The sequence below is a fragment of the Pteropus alecto genome, unplaced genomic scaffold (genome assembly GCF_000325575.1).
Source record: "Pteropus alecto unplaced genomic scaffold, ASM32557v1 scaffold40, whole genome shotgun sequence".
Taxonomy (NCBI): domain Eukaryota; kingdom Metazoa; phylum Chordata; class Mammalia; order Chiroptera; family Pteropodidae; genus Pteropus; species Pteropus alecto.
Window position 1 is genome coordinate 11,195,320 of NW_006431919.1, and position 5,581 is coordinate 11,200,900.

The following is a 5,581-nucleotide window of genomic DNA, read 5'->3' on the forward strand; positions in this document are numbered from 1 at the left end:
AGGGTTAAATGTGCTACAAGCCAAGAAGTGCTGAGGATTGCTGGCGGCCACCAGCAGCTCGGATAGAGACATGGGACAGGTTGTTCCCAAGAGCCTCCAGAAGGAACCAACCCTGCTGACACTTTGATTCAGACTTCAAACCTCCCTGACTATGAAAGAATACATTTCTTTTGTTTTAAACCACACAGTTTATGGTACTGGTTATAGCAGCCTCATGAAACTAATATGGTGAGATACTCCAGAACATCTCTCAATCCCTCAATTTTCCCTCCTACCCACTCATATACTTCTATGCTGTACAGCTCTATGTCCCTAAAAATATTACCACTCTAATTCTATTGAAGTGTGTATGTATGTGTTTGTGTGTATATATATATATTATAACACCTGTTATTCCAAGGTGGTCTCCCATCCAAGTACTAACCAGGCCCAATCCTGCTTAGTTTCCGAGATCAGACGAGATCAGGCATGTTCAGGATAGCATGGCCATAGACTAAAGTATATTCTTAATATAGTCCTATCAAAATGAAAATATGTTACCTGGGAAAAATAACACTTCAAGCATTAACATAATAGAGTTCTTTAAAAATATGATGATGATTGTTTCTAATATTTTACTATAGAAATTCTTATGCTGGTTCAAAAAGTATTTTAACTGGATTTAAATTAGGATATTTGAAGGTAAAAGTTAAATACTTCTGGCTATTAGTTTCTGAGAGTTGCAATTATTATAAATCATGAATATATCTTTAAGACATATTTTATATCATATTAATGTATGAAAACTCATGGCGATATAGGATACTTGATTATAGTTTGCAGCCCAAAGAAAGTATTTTTAAAGCAGTAGATTTAAATTTGGTATCGAATGTGTTCTCTATTTTTCAAATACAGTTAGGACTCCAAATTCATGTATGAGCTGAAAATCTGAGAAGATAATTAAGCCTATATCTCTTACCACTTAAGGTTACTTAGAAGGGTAAATATTTTAATGGGTACATTTCTATCTATTTTTTTTTAAGGTGGTGGTGTGCAGGCTTTATTAAGTATAAAGAAATAAACCCACTCTAAATTTATGACAAGTCTTTTTATTCATAATAGAATAAAGCATAATTTTTACTTCCTCTGCATAAAATACCCATACGTCTCCCATATAAATTTGAATTATTTTTCTCATTTTCTTAGGGATGAATTCTTAAGAAGAATTTTAGCAAAACTTCTAAAGTGATATTGAGATAGGAGAGGCAGGCATGAATAATGTATTTAGGTGTCATTTCTTTTTCTTTTTCTTTTTTTTTTTTTTAAGCCTAAGATTTATGTAAGCTTTTTTGTCCTATCACTACAGTGCTTTGAAATTTCTGGTACTCCCTTGTCCCACCCTCACTGGCTTCTGAAAATGCTCTTTTTATATCGCTCTAGATCAGGATTTCTAAACTTTGCACTATTGCCATTTTGCACCAGGTAATTCTTTGTTTGGGGGTGGTGTCTTGTACATTTTAGATGTTTAACAGCAATTTCTGGTTTTACCCACTAGATGCCAGTAGCATTCCCTAGTAGCGACAACCACAAACATCTCCAGACCTTGCCAAACATTCCCTGGGGAGCAAAATCACCCCTGGTTGAGAAGCACTGAAGTTAACATGCATTTTCTCTTTGAAGTTAAATCTATCAAAGGACTTCCTGAGGATCCAGGAATGGTTGGTTGCATCCTTTGATTTCCCCTGTATCATTGATATTACAGACTACTGAAATTTTAGAATTCATCCAAAGCTTCATTATACAAATTCAAAATCTAAGATTCAAAAAACTACTTCTTACCTCTCCTGGCTACAGAATGGTCAAAAATGGCCTAGACCTTCTCACTCTTTACATGTTATGATGCTGTTTACCTTCCAGTGATTTAGAAGTCACTAATGATACTATGCATTTTAATTTTTTCTTACTCTTGTGTCTAGAAATCTCTCCATCTTTATCCACCTTTTCTCAGTAACTTCTTCATTGTCTGGATTTCTAATCCCTCCACTTTGCTCTGTGGGCATTTATAGTTTAGTGTAGTAGGTGCATTAGGTTTCTTTTTTCTCCTTAATCATTTTATTCATTCTTTCATTTAGTGAAGTATTTATTGAGTGTTTTCTAGAGTCAGGCCTTGTGCAAGATTCTGGGCATCTAATAATAAATGAGACTGCTCGTAACTATTGAACAAAAGATAACATTTGACACAAACAAACTTAACATATCTTTGTAGAGCACTAATCAAACTTCTCTTGGCTTCCTCTTATACATCTCATTAGGTGAAATCTTATGTAGCCATTAGCAGGTCTGGAATTTCTTCCCTTTTAGGTTTCCTAGTTTCATTTGCCAAACATGTTAAATACTAATATTTACTGTGTGACTTGTGGGGACCTACGTTCCTACCCGTGGACATCCAAGTACTGTCTTCACTACTTCAGAGGGCTCACACATTGTTCTCATTGTGTCATTCCCTTACTTAACTGAGTATTTGCTGGTTCACTATTGGACAACCACGATATAATTTTCAATCAGTCACCTGAGCCACTTTACTGGGTAGAACAGTGCTATATGATAGAGATAGTATGTGAACTGCATACATAACTTTAAATTGTCCAGTAGCCACCTAAAAAAGATAAGAAACAGTTGAAATTAATTTTAATAATATAGTTAATAATATATTTAACATAACATAACTAAATTATTATCATTCTAACATATAATCAATATGAAATTATTAATGAGGTATTTTGTGTCTTTTGTTTCATACTGTCTTTGAAATCCAGTGTTTATTTTACACTACAGCAAATCTCAGTTTAGATTAGCCACATCACAAAAACCCAAAAACGCCACGTGGCAGGTGGTTAACATATTGGATGGCAAAGATTTAGAATATTAACTTTTCAGATCCACCACATCCAAAGAGCAGAAAGCACTAACAAAGGAGTTTTAATGTCCCCAAGGCTGACATACTCTCCTACTCCAGAGAGACGTTACCTTCCGTCATCTTTTATGGTTTTTCATTTATCACTAGAAAATCCACTTGCGTGTGTGTTTCGTGGAAAGGAAAGAGTTATTCCTGTTGGCTTCCTTACTGTAGTGAATGTAATAGTCCGGGTTTACACTATTACGTCCCTGTAAAGCATGCTGTACATTTCCTAACAAGACTGCCATTCATTTTTTCAATAAATCCTGCATAAGGGTATTAGGGCCTGTGAACTGACAATTGATTTACTGCCTGGAAAATTATTCTTTATTGATTTATATTACACAGAGACAACTGCAGATCTATAATGTCTCTAATCAGAGAGAAAATGCTAAAGTTAGTGTCATTCTTATTTAGACAGGCAATTCCAAGTAGGGGAATTCGTTTAGTACCACCAGGTGACATCTACATATTTTTCAATTATGAATTCCAGTAATCCATGAATTATAATACATAAAGCAAGTAAGAGCAGAATAATTAATTAAAAAAAAACACCAAAGTGTCCTTTGTGCAAAGAAGTATTTTAAATAACCTAGCATTCTCTTTCTATGTGGCATTGAGCACCTCAGCTTTATTTCTCCTAAAGATTCTGTATCATGTCTGGCTTATTTTCTATATATTGAAAATGCAAAAGTGTTTTAAGTGAGTAAAACTTTTGAAATAGAAAGTGCTCTAAGTTGATTAATCAAGTTAGAGAAGGTTTCTAAAGATTATATTAAAATGATTTATTTAATTTCTGTGAGCTATTTTTGTTACCTTTCTAAGCTTGGGAGGGGGCTGAGGTCACCTGTTTTCTTGCCCTGCCTTTGTGAGCCTCCTTTTAGAAACTGTTCTAATTAATAGGCTTCTGTCCAGAACATAACTTGAATTTAATTCAAATGAAAAATGACAAAATACAGTAGCATGTTAGATTACTGCTTGGGCAAAGAGCAATGGAATTGGTAGGATTGCTACATATATATACCCGGGGTATGTGAATTGTCTTTGTCGGATCTACAACTCCCCTGAAATTGCGTGTAAGACATGTGCATGTTGGAATGTGCTGCTTTCTTTTTTTTTACTCCCTAAGGAGAAGGTCTATGTATCAGATTCTTAAAATTGTCTGGGACTTTCAAAAATAATCTGATATATGCATTGCAGGTTCACAATTGAATTCACAGTACCTAACACAGTACTTAGCAAATAATAGGTCTTTAAATATTTGTTGTATAAACGAATGCTCTCAAGTTGTGTCAGCAAGTCAATTGAGTTTCCTGGAAGCCTCTAGTTTGTCTAAGGGAAAACTTTTTACTTTACCCAGGTTTTTGCAGTGCGCACCAAATGTAGTCGCTGTTTCATCAATAGTATTTATATCCATAGGTAAGCAAAGAATGCCATTTGGGATTTGGAGCTCAAGCTTTTCATGTTATCAGGCCACATGGCATTTTCTCATTTCCTATAGAGCATTTCTTTCTCCTACTCCTAATTTTCATTCCTGGCTCCCAAATATCTAACTCTTCCTTTAATGTGCCTTAAAAATGGAAGGTTAAGTGGGAGCTTGGGAAGATTTCCACCCTGAAAAGTTAATGCTGAAAGATAATGTTTTGATATCCATTCAAAGGTGATTTTTATTTGATTCAATGGAAATTAAAATTTATTTATTATTCAGAAGATGGCTATTAATTGTGAGCCACATTCTGTGCTAGGCCCTGGGGACACAACTGCGCGCATGTGCGCGCGCGCGCGCACACACACACACACACACACACACACACACACACGGCCCTTGTCTTTGTGGTGCATACAGTTTAATATGGAAATGACTAAATACACATTTTTAGCCAAAGGCTCAGTAGTTGGGTTTTACTTCAAGTAATCTCTCCAATAGGAAACTTGGATGTAGTTCCTACCTTGATCTCTGTTAAAGCAACTGTATTTTAAATGATAAAAGCTTTTCTCATTGGTTGCTGATAACTCATTGTGTGGCCTTAAGTGAAATGCAGAGTCCCGGGGAGCAGAATCTGAGCAGTTGAATTTGTTCTTTGCCTGCCGAACCCTTCTTTGAGGTTCAGGGGAGCGGGTTAAGGCATTTTAAAATACAAACAAAGCCAGCCTACTCCTTTCTTACTTTATTTTTCTGTCTTCCAACCTAAGGCATCAAAAATAAAGCACTGCCTTCCCTATAAATAACCTCTAATTCTATGCTTTTCTACAATGAAGGGCATGTCTAGATTTTTTATTTACCATACAGTACACCATTAGGTTTACTGTTTTCCCTCATTCTATTTCTTTTCTTAAAAAATCCCAACGACAGAAATACTGGGTCTTTAAAAACTGAAAACTAGATATTTTTTGGTGGTCATAGACAGCAAGTTAATGAAAATGCTACTGAAATGCTTTTTCCTCTATGAAAACTAGTAAATCAATTACAAAAGCAATTTTCTTACACAGTATGATTTTATTGTGTTTGACCAGGGCATTTGATAAGTATTAGTTCTTGCTGAGAGCAAAGAGTAAATTTTATTTCAAGCTTTTCTTTCATGCAAACGGCGAGAGAAGTATCAGAAGGGCAGTTGGACAGTACTTTGCCTGCTTCATGAGCACAGA

The 5,581-nt window shown here is 35.2% G+C and overlaps 1 pseudogene; it reads right to left on the bottom strand.

The window, feature by feature from the left end:
- Positions 1-375: 375 nt before the first annotated feature.
- On the bottom strand, positions 376-494 carry LOC112475379 (annotated as a pseudogene).
- Between the last annotated feature and the right edge of the window lie 5,087 nt (positions 495-5,581).